The sequence below is a fragment of the Pyrgilauda ruficollis genome, unplaced genomic scaffold, assembly GCF_017590135.1.
Source record: "Pyrgilauda ruficollis isolate IOZ18807 unplaced genomic scaffold, ASM1759013v1 scaffold8, whole genome shotgun sequence".
NCBI lineage: Eukaryota > Metazoa > Chordata > Aves > Passeriformes > Passeridae > Pyrgilauda > Pyrgilauda ruficollis.
In genome coordinates, this window is record NW_024529932.1 from 4,918,047 (window position 1) to 4,939,325 (window position 21,279).

Sequence of the window (21,279 nt, forward strand, 5' to 3'; positions counted from 1 at the left end):
AACATTAATTTGCATTCTTCTGACATACAAACCTCTATCACCAGAAAGTTTTTTGATAAGACTCCATTTGTAGTGTTCGTGGTAAAACTGGAAATGCATATATTGAAATAAAATTTATGGGTGGGCTGTGCTGAACTAAAATAACCCCTTTAATTTCAATAGTGCTTTAGGAACAAAGTTCTTCACAGAAAGCACCTCTTATTTCTCTGGATTTTAAGCAAAAACAAGTCCTGATGGTTTATTAGAGGTCTTTGATCTTTATTTCATACATATGGAAAAGAGAAGTAAGGTTAATTATTGCCAATCTAACTTTCTAAAGTTTAGGCATTGCATTTTGCATTTATGACACTGCTTTCCACAGTGGAGTCTGTCAGCCTGAACTATCTGCTATTTCCTATTCTATGGCTCCTCAAAATTTGGCCAGATGTGTGTAATAATAATAACAACAGTTGTCTCCATAGTTCAATATTTTTCCAAAAGCTGATAATGATTTTTTTCTCCTTACATAAAATGAGGAAAATATTGTGATTTGTATAAAGCACAGAACAGTCTAGAGCCAGAAACAGAACCTACCTAAGATGACACTTCACTTTTATACTTTTTGATCATCAGCTCATGCTTTCTCTTGTAGTCATTAACCTAGCAAGGCATTAAAGCACAAGGGGTCTGAAATCCATCAGGTTCCTCTCTGGATGCTTGATTCTAATCACTGAAATCACTGGAGTAGGAACAGAAATTACTGAAACTGGGGACCCAACTTGTACTCACTCTCTAGGTATCTAAAAAGCTTTTCTGGGAGAAGCACTTGTGATTCCTGTGGGAAACCAGAGGGGTGTCTCTGAAGTCTTGCAGAGGGAGATATTCTCTTCCTAATTAATTGCTTAAATTTTTCTAAATTTAGACAGAATCTTCCTTGAGAAACATTTAGTGGGTTTATCCTTCTCTTTTTACTACGTGAGGATCTCAGGCTCTTAGATTCCTCTTTAAGAATTTTTATTGAAACAGAAAAAAGTTCAGAGCTGCTATTCATAATTAGTGCTTAACTGGGTCAAAGTCATAAAAGATTGTCAGTTGATAGAAATAAGAACTTTCTGGAGATGCTTTTTAAATATAACTAAATCTTGGGAAAAATTATTTGTGGAAGAAACAATCAAGCCAAATAAAGGGGTTTGTACCCCCGCTCCATTCTTAACATATCTAATATTCAAGCTATGCCTTATATACTTGTATCATATACATCGAATGACTTATCATGTTGCTTTATACACGAGCTGTCTGCACCTCTTCACTGCACCTCTTCCCTTTGCTTTCCCTTAGTACATAGGAGCTCCAACAGATGTTCAGAGAGGAGGTCAGGAACCATCACAGGAAAAGCAGTGCCATTGTTACAGCCCACTCACTGGCCATGTCTGTGCTAGCTGCAGCCTTTCTAAGTGTGGCATAAATGCTGGATATCCTATTATAAATGCCACACAAGCAGCATTGGTGCAGTTACAAGCTTTCGTCGTGCACATCTACTGTGACTGCTCTCTCCTGATGATAAGTGGTGAGATACTGATTTATAGAGGTGGAAGACCATTTTCAGAACCTTTCATGGCAGATCAGCACTATCTCTGAAGCAATGCTTATCTATCCTGGTTCCAGTTGATGTCAGAAATGCTGATTGTTGCTCTCCTAAAGCATTAGGGGGATATTGTTCCATGAGGCAAGTCAGTTCTGTGGTCAGGAGAGATGCTTTAGAATACCCAAATCCAACCACCTGCATAATCTGCATTGCCATCCTGATAAAATCTAACATCCTGTTTCTGCTGCATCACACGGGTGGTGTTAGGCCAGGTGTTACTGATAACCACTCCCACTTCCTGCTCCAGCACTTGCAAGCTCCTTGAGCTGTCATGTGTAAGAACTTCAGATACGGCACCTTTAGGCAGAAAAATCAAGACCCTTTGGCATATCCTGAAAAACTGGCTCACTGTTATCACCTAGTGTGTCATCGGACTCGCCCTAATCTGCAACACTCTGCACAGTCAATTGCAGTGCAACTTGTTCTAGTTAATGCTACCTTTGCATGTAGTTCCATTAGTTTTTGATTTTCAGGGAGAAAAATTCTGTCGGCCATTTATGTGTTCTGCAATAGCAGGTCTCTGACCTCATGACTTGGGTGGAGAAAACAGCTTTTTTTGCGTGTCTTTGGTCCTGAATTTTTATTGCAGTTTGCCCCACGGGGTTTTTTCCCCCGTGGGTCTTCATAGCAGACAGCTTTGACTTGTTCCCTTATGAGTACCTTAAGATCTAAGCAAAATGGAGATTTTTAGTTCTTAGCTCGCCAGGTGGATCACTCTAAGGGAAGCCTCAAGGGCATTGCCACATCTAGATAACATAGAAAGTTTTGAATTTGGCTTTGAGGTTGTCCTTAAGGATAATGTAGATGCACACTATAGGAAGTAATAGCTAATTTACCTGTGATTGGGAGTCAGAAATTGTGGTTTTATTCCTGGTTCTATTACATGGCTATGACTGGAGGCAAGTTACTTTTTCTCACTATGTTAGATCCTCAGTTGTGTAAGTTTTAGCTAAAATTAAATCAAAGGAATAGTGTCGGTTTATGCTGTATGGCCATCCAGTTTCCCTCAGTATGTTTTCCTATCCCTTTAGAATAATGTAAAAATAATTGTTTGTAATACTATACCTAAAATATTGCAAAGCAATTCTGCATGAATTCCAACCCAAAATAATCTGGTTCTGAAACTTCAAAAGTTTCTGTATTGAAAGTGTTCTTGAAGATTAATAACAATAACAAGCATCCCTAGGGCAATAGTGTGCTTTTCACTTTACTGTGCACTGAAGTTTCACAGCCCTTGCCTGTCCTCACACACACCCAAGAAGTGAAGAAAAAAGCTTCTGCCATGTCTTCGTTCTTTATTGTTTCATTAAATGAAAACACAAAGTTTCTTCCTTCTTTTACATAGAGTTTTTCACTTGTACTGAAATGGTCCACTGTGATTTTCTGCCTGTTAGGGTGGGTGAACTTCTGCACCAGCATGCAAACTTTAATAACCTAGGACTCTTTCCAGAGGTGCTGGTGGAGTTGTGTCAGTGAATTGACTTCCCTAAGGCTGCTGAAGCTTGATTAGAAGTATTGCTCATGTAGCTGAAATGGGAGATTCAAAGATTTTGTAATTTGTATTTCAGAAGTCAGCAGATATTTTTGAAGCACTGCATTCTCATCCTACTTTAAAGAAAAATTACATACCTTGTAGCACAGCCTTTTCTTCAAAGCACTTAATTACCCAGCCTTTACTCTGAAAACATACTGAGGTTTCACTCATGAGCTGTCATGCTTTGCAGAAAACAATATAAACGCCCCAAAACTCCAAATTCAATTCTAACTTCTCTATAGAAGATGCAATGAAATCAGGCTAAGTGGAAAGAAACTGAACGGAGAAACAAATCTGAGATGTGCAATTCTGTGATCTGGAGCAGAGATCCTAGCTGGCCACTGGCCTAATTGTTATCAAAACACAAAGTTTCAGAAGCATTCCCTAATGGAAACTCCAGCAAAATAATTTCCAAAAGATCATGAAGATAATTGCAACTAAAGAGTATGTCCTTATTTTAGACAAAATATTGTTTATAAATACTTATGTCTGATCATAGAGACACTGCAATCACACCACCACATTTCTGTCTTCAAGCTTTTGTTCAGTTTTGCTTTTTTTCTCTCTTCATAGTTCAGAATTTTCCCCATTTAAATAAAATGGTCTCAGTCTATTTCACAGATCTCATGCTACTCTTCTCCCTTCCTCTTCCCTTTTCTTTTTTTTTGCCTGTCTTAAACAGAATTGGTGCTCTCTCCCAATCTTTATTTTCCCCACAAGTAATCAAGAACAAACTAAGCACAAGTATGCTGACTTCTTTTTGGTCAGTGTTTTATTTGGAATTGTTTTTTTTTTTGTCAGTGCTTTATTTGATCTTGTGTTCTAAAATACTTTTATACCAAAGCTTTGATTCAGTATCTCTTTAGCTGAAGCATGGACCTGTAGGAATGCAGTAGTCAAGATGCTCAAACAATACTTGTAGCTTCCTGTGAATTATATAGTACAGACCTTAATGATACAATTCTAGTTTCCCTTGTTTGTCATTACTTTGGCATCTGGGAGCTCACTTCAGCAGTTCAAACGAAAAATCCTGTACTGCCTAAATCCTGTATTCCAAAGTGCACACACTGCCAAGAAAAATCCAAGTTTCTGTGCTGAGCAATTTAAGTTCCTTATGGAATGACTCCAAACTGTGGGCACACAGTCCCTCTGCAGTCAAGAGCCTAATCTTAGTCACTAAAAAGCTTATATCATATTCAAAAGGCAAAAGGGGGAGAGAGTTGAGATTTCATTAATTCTGTCTGTATGTCTGTATAGCAAAGCACTTATGTGTCCATGTCTTTAAGTAGGAGACAGCCAGTAGGACATAAATAAATGCATATTTCTTAACTGAGGCCTAGCCTGCATGTTATTTTTGGATATTCAGACATAAAGAACCTGTCCTCAGATGATGATATATAGTAACTGACTCAGAGAGCAGCATTAGTGTAACTTTTGGCCGAGTTTCACCTCCCAGGGAAGAGTAGGTTTATTTGAAGAAATTAAAGACAAGAAGATATACAGATTGTCACCACTCTTAAATAGGCAGCTTTGATAAATAGCACTATCATTAAGAAGGCATCTGAACAGAATCAATGTCTCAGAAGAAATAGTAACTCGATCTAATCCCTAAGCAATTGTCTGCAGTCCCAGTTGCAATACATCATTTTTTTTTCACATATGCTACTTTGAAAGAGTTGATAGATTTGCTCTTTTGCTTTTTTTTCCCCTGTTTCCTGGTTATAGATGATAAACTATACTTTTCCTGTATGAAGTATTCACATCTTTATCCTACTGTCCTTAAGAAATCTTCCATATTAGCTACAGCCATTAAAAAACCAAATGAATAAGTAAAAATATAAACAAAAGAGCAGAGGTTATAAAAGACATCAGGCTCAGCTGATCTGCTGCCAGATTTTTTCACAGCAGATGTTCTTCTTCTGACATTCATCTGTTTTCAGTCTGGAGTTCTGTATCTACTTTAACACATTTTCCTAGCTCGTGATTTGCAAAATTTCAGTATATTTTCCCTAGATACATTTTTGCACACTACCTCACCTTAAGGCTCTTTGTGCTCTTCTAAAAAGCAATGAAAATTCTATGAAAAAATATTTGAAAACCATGGAAAAACAAGAGACTATAAACACTAAGTGAAGATGACTCAGGAAAAGCAATCATAAGTTCTAATAATATCTTCAAAGTCATACTATAAGTGATGAGAGGGCAGCTTTTTTTAATTCCTTACTGAATTTCCACAGAAAAGTAATTTCTTAGAAGCCTGTTTATTCTGTGGAGCATGCTCTTGCATGACGAAGTGTTTTATTTCTTGATTTATTTTTGGGTGACGTACTTGTTCACTCTCCAAACATTGAGCTATAGAAATGCAGGTCCATTATTTATGTGGTATTTCCCAGCTTCTGGCCTATTCTATGCACTTGTTTATTAAACACACACTTTTATCAAGAAATTAACTTCATAGCATGGCCAAAATCAATGACAATGTCCCCATTGTTCTGCAACTAAACATCATGCTAGATGAAGCAATTCCTTCTTTTGTTTATTCTGGATCTCGTGACTTGTTTTATTTGATATCCACAAATTTTCATACTGAAATAAACAGGGAAAATTTGTTCCATACCAACACTTGGGATTTTGTTTTAAGTTTTAGTAGTAATAACTAGCAATTGAAGGGTGCCATTATCTATATGCCATGAGATATTGGATTCCTATATGTTCCACAAGATCACAGCAAATGTCCAGACTAAGCCCTCTGTCTTGTTGGACTCGTTTTGTGAGCAGGAACTGTGTGAAGATGCAGTGTACAAGAAGCTGCAGAATGGGAGTAGATCTATAGGGTAATTCTGGGTTATATACTCACCATCATCAGTAGCAAGTGTTTTCAGAAATTTTAGGTGCTGCAGCTATGTCAGTGTAACAGTTTACAGCGATCTTTTATTCTGTTCCTCCTGACCCTGCAGCATCTGGCCCTACACTACCTCTGCCTTTCTCCTGCAAGCCAGAACAGCTGTTACTTGCAGAAGCTCTCTTCTTTAGGAAAAGAAGGAGAAGAGCCTTGAAACTCTGTGCTTTCACATCCTTTTCTCTGTCTTTTGAAACACCTGCCTCAGAGCAGACTGGAGTATCCAGTAGAGAATTCTTACACTCTAGAACAGGAGGAGGATGACAAAGTGGGTCCTGTGAGACAGGAGAGGTGAACACAAAGGAGACCTCAGGCCTTTGAAAACCAGTCTGCTTTGTGTTTTTTTCTTTCAATCATAGAGTTTTTTTCAATCATAGAATTAATCACAAAATACCAGGTTAGAAGAGACCTCAAGGATCATCTGGTCCAACCTTTCCTGGCAAAAGCATGGCCTAGAAAATATGGCCCAGCACCTTGTTCAGCCAAATCAAAAAATTGTCCAGTGTTGGATAATCCACCACTTCCCTGGAGATATTATTCCAGTGATTCATTTTTCTCATTGAGAAAAATGTTCCGCTTGTGTCCGAATTGGAATCTCCCCAGGAGAAACATGTACCTATTACCTCTTATCTTTTCCATGTGACTCCTTGTAAAAAGGCACTCTCCATTTTCTTTGCTTTAAATACTTGAACATGATGATAAGGTCTCCCCTAAGCCTTCTTTTGTCAAGACTGAACAAGCCCTGTTCTCTCAGTCTTTCCTCAAATGGCAGGTTTCCTTCATCTGTGTGGCCCTTCTCCAACCTGTCTCCAACATCTTTTATTGTGTAGTGGGGATAAAAACTGAGCACAGTATTTTAGAACAAGACATCCTGTATCCTCCATGGTACAAAAGTGGCAGATCTGGAATGGCACTGACCGTTTTTGCAAAAGATTGTAGTAAGACTAAAACACTTATGACTTCATGATACTTTTTTGGTAATGGTATCAGTGAAAGGTTTACAAAGTGTCACTCATCACTACTAGAGGAAAAACATGTAGGAAAGGATTACTGAGAATGATTTGCTCTTATTTCCTGATCTTTGATGATTTTTGCTGCATTTGCTTACTTAAAGTGAATAAAACTTGTTATTTCATCAGCTTCTGTATGTCTGTCCCCAGTATTTTATTTGTTCAGATAAGGAAAAATAAATAATTCCAATCAGCTGTAAGTACCTGTTCTGTACAGCGATGCTGTGCTCACGTTCTGGTAAACTGCAGCTACACTGACTTCTCCAGCCTTGGTTGAGCCCTGGGCTTCCTACAGAGGTATCTTTTGTGTCAAACAAAATCGTGCCAGTATTCAAATTTCTTTACTGAGAGTCTAATCGAAGAACCTGTTTGACCTTCCCTTTCACATGCTGGAAAATGTTTTTAACATGCCAACATGCCAAAATTTTATTGAATTTTATTTTAAATTCAATAAAATGCATAAGGCAATGCCCAGTCTTACTTCACTCTGTGAACTGAGTTACAGCCATAGCCAAAGAGCAGCACTTTATTGCAGGGTCTCCTACTGTAGGAGGCAGAAAGGCCATCAATTTCAAGAGCTTTGGCTTCCCCTCTGAGGATTCAGTGAGGGGCTGGCAGTACAAAGTGCAGATTTGCCTATGAACTTGGCATTATATCAACACCAAGTGCTGTTTTCAATTAGCTGTGTCATCTTCTGAACTAAACAGTGATCAGAAGCAGGTTGGCTGATACTACATGTTGTCAGGCTACATGCAGGCTGCCATCAGTTCTGTCAGGTTGAGCAGCAAGCATTTCTGTCAAGTGCTACCTGGAGATATTCTGGTTGGAGAAAGAAAATTTGTGTTGCTGGGCATTTGTGAGACAATAATTCCTATGATTTATCCAATCTGCATAAGCAGGGTTGATGAATATTCACCTTACTGGGATACAGGAAGAGCTAGAACAATCCATTTTAAATGTGTGCTCTTTATTTCACTTCATATTCTACCGGGTAAATATACATAAATAATTAATAAATAAATAATAAGAATTATTTCATTTTATACTTCTTCATCAGCTGCAGAAAAAAGAATGAACAAACACTGGTAATGAGGCAGTGATGGGACACCTGATATCTCTGAGACTCATATATCTAAGGGATGAGGGGGAATCTTACTACCTCCCAATAAATGTACAGGACAACTGTTCATTGTTCACTCAGAGAGCCCAACCTGTTTCCAGTGCCCCACACCACAAAGCTGTGTGCTGTACCTGGCGGAAGATCTCATTACTCAAAGGCTTGGTGCTTGGTGGTGGTAGAATTTTGGCTGATTGAAAACAAGAGGCTTTTGTTCTGTAAATCTGTCTGAATGGTGAAGTGACCAGTACTGTTCATGCTATTTATGCTGCCAGGAAAAAACTTTAGCCAGCAGTGGGTTCAGGATATACTTGATGACAGGTGTGGCTTCAGGAACCCTCAGAACACCACTACTATGCGGATGTATCAAATACCACTCATTTGAGGCATTGTGGTGTAATTTCAAATACACTTATTTCCTAGACTCATTATGTTGATAGGAGTGTGCAGACACAGGCCAAATCCCATTACATAGAGAGTTTAACTTCATGAAAGCTGTCTTTTCCTGATGATGGTCAGCACATCACATGAAGAATGAAAACCAGTGGAAGATGCTAAATTATTGGAAAAGATCTCTAGCACAGAGTAATTCAGTGGGCAGAGTGGCAGGTGAACACAGATGGAAATGTGTTGAAATTTGCATTAAGACGATAATCTGCAATTAAGAGGTTTGCTGCGGTATTTATGAAAATGCACAGAGATTTACAGCTTAGTGCTACATTTCCAGGTAAGACTTACAGCACAGCAACCTTGAAAAGTATGGGACCTTGCATAATATTACAATAATTCAAAGACAGAATTACAAATAGCAAATACTATAATGAAGACCCTGTCTTTAGCAACATAAAATGAAAGGTTCTGATGTAAGAACCTTTTAGGATCCTCAGTGCTGTAAATATATTTGTGTATGTTATTGGCACTATGATTTACTACAGTATTTTCTCACCATTAAAAGCTTATCTTTTAGCCAGCTACGGGAAAGTGGCTGAATTGCCAGGTGTTTGGGGCAGTACCAACACATTTTACTGAGCACATCTGCTCTTCCTTCAGCCCTGCTGGTTCAGCCTGGCCAAGGCTCACTGTTGTCTGGCGCAGACCACACAAAGGTTTTGTGGGGGTGTTGACTCCTTTGCTGAAAAGCAGCTTGCCTGCATATCCTGCTCAGCAGAAAGCCCTTCATCCTCCTTTCCCCAGCCACAGCCTGTGCAGGCTCCCTGGGGCCCTGCCTGCAGGGACAGGTGCTGTCCTGGGTGGCTGGTCAGTGAGCACGGGCTGCCTTCGGCTTGGGCTGCCTGGCGGGACACAGATCCCCTGTGAGCCAGGGAGCAGATGCTGACTGCCATGCTGTGGGAAAGGCAGTGTGCAGCACACCGTGTTCTCCTTGATTCCTTCTGCCTGACACAGAGGGAGCAGCATGTCACACCACTTCGAAGTGGACTGAATCAGTATAAATAATTGTATTACTTACTGGATCTTTAATCCTTCGAAAATCATGTTAATATGGGTCTTGCCATTTTGATATCCACAGCTTTCATGTGCCTCTTCCTCAGCATACACACCTTGAAAACAGACATGCGTGTTGGAAAACTGTATAGAAGGAGAATATAAGCTTTACATTTTGGGAACTGGTAATCTCTCTGGTTTAAAAGGCTTTGATAGGTACCTTTTAATTAAGGATGTGCCAACAGTAATTTTCATCCCTATTTCACAAGAAACGTAGTTCTGTTCAAAGCTGTATTTTAGTGTCATGGTATGGTTGCCCCAACTACATTTTACAGCTAGGCTCTTTTCATGCTGAAAACATAGAGAAACTTATGTTGAAATAGAAGGTACTGTGGACATAATTCAATTTGTCTGTCATTATGTCCGTTTCACCTTCATCTTTTGTGAATAGTATTTTGTATTTCCAATAAGTGATTTAACTTAACCACTGCCTTCCACAGAAGCTCACAGTTAAATTCTAAATGTTATTTACTTCCCTTTAATTATAAAAATACACCAGGTTAGTTTGTAATTAAAGATAATGATAATGTTGTTTGATACCTTGTGGGGAAAAGTTTAAATATTTCATGACCAAGGAGTTCTAGAAAGGAGGGCAGCAAAAATAGCCGAAGGTTCTTTTTTCCTCTCTCTCTTCTGGCATGGAGAACAAAGAAAACAACCCCCAGGAAATTTGGTTTGTAAACAAAATGCAGCAAGTTGGTAAAAGCTGAAGAATCACTGGATGCAAGAGAAGAGAGGTAACACTGAAAACCACATCCATGAGCTTCTTGAGACCCACCTCCAAGAGGTCACCACACCATTCCTAGCTAACTGCCTGTGTTCTCCCAATGGAAACAGCAGGAGCAGTGCATCAGGGGCTTCTGTCCAGACCTACCTCTTGGAAGTACAGAATCACTGAACATCCGGAGTTGGAAGGGACCCACAGGGATCACTGGCTCCAACTGCTGGCCCTGCACAGGAGAGCCCAAGAACTACACCATGCATCTGAGCACACTGTCCAAGCACTTCTTGAGCTCTGTCAGGCTGGTGCTGTGGCCACCTCCCTGAAGAGCCTGAGCCAGTGCCCAACCACCCTCTGGGTGAAGAACCTTGTTGTGATATCCAACCTAAATATCTCTGTGAAAGACACAGTTTATTTCTGATTTAAGCTGTGCATAAAAAAGACTTATCAAAATGCTACACTTGTCACAAAAATGGCAGAGGCTTTGTTTTAGATCCCCCTTGAAGGAATCTTCCAAAGAAGTGGAACCTACAGTTGGAGCTCCTAGTTTTGCTAAGCCACCACAAAAATGTGCACTAGAAGTGCTTTGTCAGCTCTCTTAAGCAGAATGGAGCACTGGTGAACGACATCTTTGCATCCTCATGATTAAAAACAATATCTGCTACAGACAAATGTGTATATGTGAAATTATTTTGTTCTTTTTCAAGGCTGAATATTTATTGAAAAGATTGTTTTATATCTGATATTCAGGCATAATGAAATTTTCCTGCATCTGTGCTAATTGTGTCTTTATAAAAGGGAAGAAATAGTGAGAGTGAGGACCACTCTTTCACAACTATCACTATTTGAAAATTCAATATTTTCTCCTACCATATAAATGAAAAATTTACCTTGGCCATTCCTGTTGTTTCAAACTATGAATGCTCAGCAATATACTTACTTTATGTACCTCTGGGGGTTTTAAATTCCAGCACATAAAACACTTTACAGGGGATGACTTTCCTTCCCTACCTAGTTAGAGGAGGATAAATCTGAACTGGTATTTTTTAGTTTGCTGCTATTTCATGTCTTTAATGCTTCATATGTGTATATACTAATAATAATCTCATGTGGGAGTTAATCCATCTTGAAGGAGTTCTTTTTACATGTGAAGTATGCTGATATATGTGGGAGACAACACAAGAATGAAAGAAAAGAAGGTCCTTAACTCAGCTATAAAGAATGGACCTAACTCAGTCTGTACTCTGTGGGTTAAATGTCACTTGCTGAACCTGTGGGATGGACTGAAGACTGGATGACTTTCATGGAGTTTGGAAGACTTGATCATTTATTTTGTAAAAAACTGTAAAATATGCTTTGTGAGACATTGAGAATCTTTAAAACCTGTATTACTGTAATGTTTTATCTACCGCTACTTTAGAAGGCAATAAAGTTTACAGCTGAGATCACATTTAAACTAATATTTGTAATATTGTCTGACTTGATTTTTAAACATTTTTTACAGATGTGACTGGCCCTTTGTGAGTGCTTTCAGCCAAGGGAAGTGGGGCTATTAGTCCTGATTCCCTACATTCTTAAAGTTTCTTGAATACAACTAATGAGAAGAGTACAATTGCATGCTGACTCTGGAGGGATTAGAGAGGGCAAAGAAACTTAAATAACACTTTCTCTGAAAAGACCAAAGCCTCTCCCTAGATGTGGGTTTGCCACAGCAGAATCAGCCAGAAAGGTTTTGGGTGTTTCTGTGAGGCCACACCATTGCTCTGCCATCCTCAGTCCAGGTAGACTACACCCTAAGTAGTAACAAGTTACTGCTGTAAGTGGTAACAACACCCTTTGGAAAAGCCCTTTTACAAAATAAAAGGATCTTTGGTAAGATATCTTGTGAGGTTGTCCACACGTTGCCATTGGGAGGTGTGAGTGCAGTATGTGTGGGCATGGTGAGATGACTTTAAGTCACCGAGCTGACTTCTCGGTGTCTGTGCTGGCCTTAGATGGTGCTGTCAGGCAATGCTACCTCGCAGAGGTCTGAAGCAAAAGCCCATCTCTTCCCTTTCTGGCAGCTGCAAAGAGCCTTATGTGTATCCCAGAGAACTGCTGCAGTGGACAGAAGTGCCCTGAAACATCTGAAGGATACAGCTCACAAGGGCTCTCCACACCTGTCCAGGTGAGCGATCTCAGCCCACGGAGAGGAGACTGCTGCAAGCAGATGTGCTGAGGGTGGGACTGGCTGGAATTGCCACAATGTCTCCTGTGTAAAGGGCCAGTATTTCTATTTAATGCTTATGGCATTTCCTCCAAATAACTACTAATATACTGGTAACTGGTAACTCTTACAAATGTTTGGTAATGGTTAATCGCATTTAATGGTGTTGCTGCTACAGTTCACATAACAGTGGCAGCTGTAGTATCTGTAATGGGTTAAATACATTTGAAACCAGTAGCTTGGACTCTTCATCTTGTTATATTAACAGTTGAAACAGAATAATTTTCCCTGTGTATGCTGCTAGATTATAGCATTACTGCATACTTGGACTCAGATTATTTTGTTCTGTTGAAGTTTGCATTTAGAACAGGCATAAGCAGCTACCACACCTTAGCAGAGACACAGCAACTTCTCTCCTTTCTCAGTCCCTAGTGCAATGAGAGCCTTCATTCAAGGTAAACAGAAGAGGAAAATAAACTTCTTTGAGTTAGCTGTCTGAAAGAATCAGAAGCATCTTACAAATGTTTTTCAGTATGAAGAACACTGGGGATGTAGAGGAGGATGTATTTTTTGATGACCACTACAATAGAAATACTGAAGAAACTCTGAAATAACCAGCAGAAAGTCAGAACAGGATAAAGGCTACTATGGTCCAGCACTGAAGAAAAAGATGTGGTAAAAAACTTTCAAGTTAAGGGCTGACTGGTGCAGAATTTCAGCTCTACTTCCCATTGATTGAATTATGCTGTGCCAGGGAACTGAGACCCTGCCCAATTTTTATATCAAATAAATCCTCATTTCTACTTGACAAATTCTTTAGCCCCCAAAAATGGACAGCTGTCAAAACTAGCTAGTAGGTGTGGAAATATGTAAGAATTTTGTGTAGATACTAATATGAAGTATATTCCTTTTTTGATATCTGGAAATCATTTTCAGTACAGTAGGGAGAAAGGGAACAAAAGAGTCTCCTTGCATGATAATGATTTTGGTATTTTTATAAATAGCATAGAAGGTGGAGACATAAGGAGTTATATAAAGGATAATTAATTAAAAAAAAATAGTTCTTATATTTGCCCTACTACCATTTTTGACCTTTTTACTTGGGAAAATTTCTAATATATGAAAACTCTATTACTTGCAAAAATAAATACAAGTTTTGACAAGTCTGTTGTTGTTTGATTTTGCTGGAGGTCTTATTTTTCTACATTTCCTATAAATCACACTGTGAAGTTTCCCACTGTCCTCACAGTGGTATGACTGCTAAGTTTTCTTCAAAGAGGTTCTTTCTCTGACTTTTTACTGCTCTGGGAGTGTGAATGGATGATAACTAGAGCAAGCCCAAATTTTTAGTTATCTGAAATTTCCTTTCTCATTGAAATGCTCTTCATATGCCCTGATGTTATACAAATCCTGCCAAGGTGGCACAGCCCAAAACCTCAAAAGAAGCTTCAAAAGAAAACACAAATTCCTGTAACAGATCACAAGGAAAAAGTCCCAGCACATAAAATACTCACAAATATTCCTGCAAGCCACGAGTTGACTTGTGCTTGACATCCTAACAGTTTCATAGTCTGTAGATAAAGAAGTGGGTTCTGTCTAAGGTAGAATCTCTACATATTTTTATTAAATGCAGGGATTATGTCTGGGGCTTCTTTTGCAAAAATGTGCTTGCTCAAACAAAAGATACAGTATGCTGTAAATTCTGAGTTAATTGTGATCTCTCAGTTTAATTTAGTATTTCCTTTTCTTTCTCCAGAAAACATATTAAAATTATTAAAAATGCATTAAATTCTTATTTGGCTTATAAGCTTCTCTTCATGCATGAGGGACACAGACTGACAGTAAAACAAAATGATGATTCTTATGTTTATGATGGGGGACAAAATGTTATCACTGAACAAGCAACACAGATGCTGGAAAATAAAATACATAAGTGTTTTAAATTATATTACTTAGGATAGTTGAAAGTATTCAAGTTACAAAAGGAAAACACAGGTAATTTTTGGTTTTATTTTTTTGCTTGCCATATCTGCTGGTTGAAGTAAATAGAACTATTCACTTTATTAGAAATAAACTTTTTAGTTATCTCTTTTAAATTGAAGACTTCTTAATGTAAATTTTAACTTCAAAGTATCATGTGTACAGTGTCCTGAAGCACGTTTTCACATGTTCCCAGTAAGTAGCTGCTCCTTTCAGTAGGAGGGCAAGATAGAAGATACCATGAGCAGAATTAGAGGGCCTTTCAATTAGTATGAAAAATCAGCCCTGTTCCCATATTTTAAGCCTTGTACTTCCTGATGGATTTCAAAGCCTTTTTCATTCTGCCCACCCATAGAGTAACTCGAGCTCTTACTAGTTAGAATTTCTGAATATTACAATTGGTTAGTGTGATTTATGTTCTCTAAGTGCTGCTGTCTCTTAGCTGTCATTTGTCTGGCAGGAATCTGTAGCCACCTGCCATGGTGTAAAAACAGCGTTCTACAGTTTTATGCTGCGCAGCCTTATCTGAACTGAAGATGTGTCATGGTTCTATGCTTTATCATTATATTTCAATTTAGTATTCCAAGTCTCGTGCCAAAGTAATTTCCTGAAACTTGTGTCTATCTTGATGCAGACAATTGTAGTTCTCTCTTTTAAATGTAGCCTCCCTCTTTTGCATATGTAATTTTGTAGGAGGTGGAAGTGTGTATAATCTGATGTAGTGTTCCATGCATACACCCACCTTTTAAGAATATTTTACATGCAGATACCCTAAGCTCAGAAGTTTTAAACAGGTTTTTCTGGGTTTTCAGAATTCCTCAGGTTTCCCCTTCCCATGGTAAAATTTATGTGATATCCTCTTGGTTAGGAAATGTGTGTGAAAATATCCTGTAGAGGTCTTTTAAGGGAAATAATACTTTGCCATTCTGTAAGCCCAGAGACTCCTTCTCAAGCTGGGCAGATATCCCATACCCTCCCTGGTTCATTGGGAATTATGTCAATCCCTACCACTTGTGTTTATTCCAGGGTCCAGCCAAGTGCTCATCCTAAGGAAACTGCAGAAATTTATGACTAAGCCAAGGGTGAGAAGCAGTTTGAATGAACAGCATGGTGAAGAACAAATTATCCTGGACTTAGCACTGTGCTAAGTTGCTATGGGGGGTCCAAAGAAGTTCTCTGTAAGCAAGAGAGGTTATCTCCTTTTCACACGTCAGTCTGCAGCCTGGCAGTGCACTCCTCTGAGGACATCCCTACTCTGTGCAAAGGAGAATGACTTGCAGCTGTACTGCATCTTTTTTGGGAAATGCTTCATGGAGGAAGCCCTGTGTGATTCTCAGTCCTGATTTTTGCTGTGCAAGCCCTGCCTTCTACCACCGGTCACAGGCTCTCCTGGGGATGCCTGAGAGAGGGGTTAGTGGCAGACAAACCCCCAAATGTCTCTTTTTCCAGAGGAGGCAGATTTGGGGGTGGAGTGATGGGAGCCACATGTGAGCAGCTCCCTGAAGGCACTGAGGTGGGCCAGTAGTTTAAGCACTGTAGAAGATCATATTCACTTAATGAAATCTTGGCTAGTTTGATATTCATAGTGGTTTCATTCCTCTTGCTCTTTCCCACCCTACCAAGGAGTAGTGATTAAGAACTACTTTTTGGTTGATTGTTTTTTAATTCTACTGCTTTAAGTGGTAAAATGGATAAGATATACAAAATACATAATGCTGCTTGTGCTTTATGACTACTCATCTCTCTGGAGTTGCACTAAGGCCAAAAGGATCAGGACCAAAAATTACTCTGGCCTTTGAAATCAACTTTGTTTAAACACTTCCATACCTCTCATAGCCTGGGGTGAGGAAGCTTGTAGCCTTTCAGCTGTGACTTGCATGTGATTCAGGTGCAGTTCTCATGGTAAGACCTCAGCACAAGGCTGCCAGCAGTGCTGCAGCTTCTGGCTGCGGGAGGCGGCGAGCAAGCAGGAGGTGGGGGCACCCAGCATCAGCAGGAAATGTAACACCGAGCTCCTTGCTCTGCACTTCCCCAAATTACTGCAGGATAAATGAATTCCCACTGCACTACCACCACCCTCATCCTCTGAAATATGCCTGGAGTTTCCTGTGTCCTTCAGATCTCAGGGTGTAGAGCATGTGATATTTGGCCTTTGCTCCTGTGAAGAATCTGAGTGCTTACAGGAGAAGAATAGGCACCCTAATAGCAAGTCTCTAAAATACTTTTAGGTAAAGAAATTAAAAGCTATCTCACATTGTCTTCTTCAAATGCACTACCAACACTTCTTTATTTTGATCATATTTTAATAACAACACCTTGCACTTTTTCCCACTGCTCTAAGTCATCCCCTGTGTAAATGATTTTCATTTGGTTCAATGGTTGACTGAAATATCAACTTCGATCAAAGGAAAATGTTCTTGAGACATTCTGTGTGCAATTGCCTTTAAACTAATGTTTGTGACTTTGGGATGGTAAAATGTCATAATTGCTAGTGTTTACACATACAGATATGTGCATGCTTGTGGACAAATACCACATGGCAAAATTTTGTTATCATTTATTTCACTGCATGTTTGTCACATTGTTATATGTAAATATGTTTATGACAATTTCAGGAAGAAAACCTTTGGTGTATTTTAATACTATTTATGTGCTGAAAAGTCTTAGAAAAGCATCAGGAAGGAGTCCAGAAATGAATGCTATGATAGGTGAGCATACCGGGAATGGAATGCACCTAGTTACACAAAAGACAGCTAAACCACTTCCAAAGTAATAGAAGTGCTGAAAAATAAAATAATTACTCTAGAACAAGGGCACACTATTGATGTGAAAACAACAAAGACAGCCAGTTTGTTCTTACTGTCATGAAAACAGCAAATAAAATTTCCAATTAATAAAAGAGTAACTATGATAATAATGTCCTGAATTGGTGAACCCTTCTAGGTGAAGATTCTCAAATAGTTTTAAAAAGGAATAGGTCAGAATTATTACCCTAACAACAGAAAAGGAGGACAAAATCACCTCATGTCAAAAATATCCATTCAAAATCTTTTGGCAGATATTAAAAACAAGACCAGATGTGTAGATGTAGAGGAATTGTTATATCCTTGCTGAGGCAGTAATTTATGGAGAGGATTTGTTGTGGAATTTACCCCTTGCTGCGGAATTGTTTTCTCCATTTCGAGGGTGTGCCCACACTTGTGAAGCTACTGGAATTTATTGAAGTAATTATTTCAGAATAAGTTGGTAAATTTCCAGAGAAACTCCCATCCCTAGTTTTAAAATATTTCTGGCCCTGAAGTTTGAGAAACTATGTGAGTTTATTTGCATGGTTGTAAGGAAATAGAGTTGCCTTCCTGAGGTCACAGAGAAAGCCAGAAATAATACAGTTGAGAGATGGGATCTGCCCTGTACCAGGCTTGTTTAAATTTAAAAAGGCAAGTCCACAGCATAGTAAAGATGAAATGTAGACAGAAAGACGAAATAAAAACAACTTACTGTCAGATAGCACAGAAGCAGGATTATAGAATGGATGCTTCATCATCAGAATAAAACTTTAAAATTCTTTATAATTTAAAAAAATTGAAGGCTCCTTGAAGTCACAGATTTCTGGCAATTTCCCCTCATGTACAGTAAAATTTGGGATTTTTCCTGAAAAAAGAAATAATACCCAGCTTTCTACAGAGCACACCAAGAGTCCAAAAGAAGCTGTACATCATGCTTGAGGCCTTGCTAGGAAGATTGTCCTGCTGGGTAAAACTGCACACACTCTCAAACCCAAACTGCTACAGCTCTGTACAAGAACCTTACATCCTCCAAACATTCCCAGGTGAACCTCTCTTGGTAAAAGAGACTCAGTCCTACAGGGGCAATCAGAAGAAACATTCCTCAATTGGAGTGCTTCAGGATGTAGAATTTGTATTATATTGGCATCACTAAACTCCAGAAATATTATTAAATTCTCTTCCACCTCAGTGAAGTAAATAGTTTGATTTCAAACGTGCACATATGGGAGAAGTTATGTAAGAAAAGTTTGGTGTATTAAGGTGAGCAGTAGAGGCTTACTGGTTGAGTCCGTTTTGATCTGTGTGTTGGGGAGTCTGCACTCTCTAAGAAGAGTATCTATAATCTCTATTTCCCAAGCTCAGCTGTTCTGTTTTGGGTTTTGCTTTGGTTTATTTATTTATTTTTTAAAATTAACAACTTTTGATCACGGGAAAAGTAGCTATTTTGTACAACAGTGAATTATTTTTTCAATATTTTTTTTTCAAAATCTGTGAGTGAAGCATTCCAGCCCTAGTGTTAAGAGACTGGCTCACAGACACTGAAACCGGGGGTAGTTCTAGTGCTGATTTCAGCAGATTTTGAGGATCTGCAATTGCTTTGTCATAACTTGTTCCTGTCTAAAATGTTTCCAAGTCATGGAAGTAGCAGAAAGTTACTGCTTGGGATATTTATGTTCTTGTTTCTAAATTCAAATTTGCTTTGATGCACAGTTATGAATGAATAAAATCTAAAATATTCTACAGAGCACATTATGAGTAAGTGACATTTTTCAGTTCAGAAACCCATGATATACTGTTTAAAGACACTTTTGATATATTTCAAATGTCAAAGTTTCTAGAAGTTTCTAGGAGATGTAGAAAAATGTGATTTATTTTTCTACCCATGATTATCACAGTAGGTGAAGATATATGGTCACTAAATACCTGTAATGGACTCAGAATATGTAAAGCTCAGTTCAAGTTCTTTTGGGGAGAGGAAGATTTAAAATCAAAAAAATTCTCTTTAAATACTGAAACATGCGTACATATTTTAATAAGCCTGTTGGGATGATTTGTGTGAAAGATAATATAAAATGATTCTCAGTGCTCCTATATGAAACTTTTTTTCTGATATTGAGATGTTTGAGGAAGAAGTAAATTATGAAAAAGACAGATTGTAAATGCAGGATCATCTGTGTCTCCGTACTTGAGTGTACCATTACCTGCCATTAGTAAGAGCAGCTTGATGCTACCAGTAGTAACCCTTCACTTCATAAATGGTATCCTGATAGGTGTTGGCTGTGATATTTGTCTTCCTGTCTCAGTCTCCTGTGCAGGAAATTTTTAAGATAATTGTCATCAGAACATGGTGCTTTGTTGAAAACAAAACTTTCTATCCTTGGATGTGCAAACAGTGGAGTATAGACTGAAAACTCAACCTGAAATATTCTTTGTGGCTTTAGATGGTCATAGAATATAGAGAAAAAATATCTTAGAGAAAAAGTTGTCCCAGGGTCTCATGTCTACATGTCAAGAAGGTGAAGGGCTGTAGTAATGACCAGAGTCCTCAAAAACTTGCCTCAGGGTGAGACTCAATGAATGCTTAAGTACCTATATCAAAACCAGAAACTCACTATGAAAAGGCTTTTTGAACTCTAAAATGAACTAGGCTTTAATAGCCTCCAGTTGGTGCAAGATGAAGCAGATAAATGCAAACTGCAAATAAATCACACATTTTTAATAGAAAAGTTAATTAAACCCTGAAGAGTTTATCATGGGTTGTGGTGGATTTACCATCACTGGAATCATTTAAATCAAGTTCATATGTGTTTCTAGAGGTCTCTTCCACTTGAGAGGGAAGTTAATTCAAGGCAGTCCTGTGGCCAGTGTTATTCAGAGTTAGGTTAGATGATCCCAGTCGTTACTGGCCTGGTTAAATATTAATCTAACAAACCTCACTTTGTCTACATAGAATGAGGAGAATTAGCTATAACCTGAAACAAATAGAGCCTCACAAACTGTTTCAGGAAAAAGGTAGCCTCAGAGATGGAGCACAAGCTGGGCAGGTGGATAGGGATCTTGGAAGACAAACACTTAAAGATGTAAAAGGAACCAGGATAGTAAAAAAAGCCAAACAAATGAAAAAGGAAAGCAATAAAAAAGTATTTATCTTCTGGAAAAAAAAGAAAATAATAACAACAACAACACAAAACAAAACAAAAAGCAACAAACCAACCAAACCCACCCAAAAAACCTCCCTGAAACAAACAAAAAACCCGAAGATTTCCCCACCCCTCCCCCCCAAAAAAAAACCCAAAAAAATCCCCAAATAAACCCCAACAAAAGAACAAACAAAAAAGCCCAAACCATTCAACATGTTTTCCCACATGCTTATATGAAATGAGTGGAAGAAAGAGGTCAAATAGAAGGCACAGAAAGATAGCAGGGTCAGAGATGGCTTATGTTATATGGCAATGTGGAAGAAATCAGCATATTAATCTGAGTCACAGTCCCTGTCAGAATGAAGCGAAAATCAGTTGCACTAGTGTTGAAACACATAAAGTTCTAAATTATACATATTGGAGCAGCAGTGATCTTTTGCTTGGCACAAGTCACTGATGTGTATGAACTGTTGCAAGGTGTTTACTGAGGACTAATAGATAACAGTAACATGCTTTAAAAACTACTAAAGTTCCCGAACGGTTCCTCAGACGATCAGCAAATATTTTTTTAGTGGCTATGTACTTGGCTAGATTGTAAGGTTATGCAACCCTTGAATTATCTTGTGTGCCATCCATTTAATGATGTGTTTTCCTGGGAATGTATTTTAATACAGTTTCTTCTTTATTGGGTGTAAATTGTAATGACCTTATTCGAATTTGGCAGGTTTCTTCCCAGTGATTGCCATTAATGTAACAGTT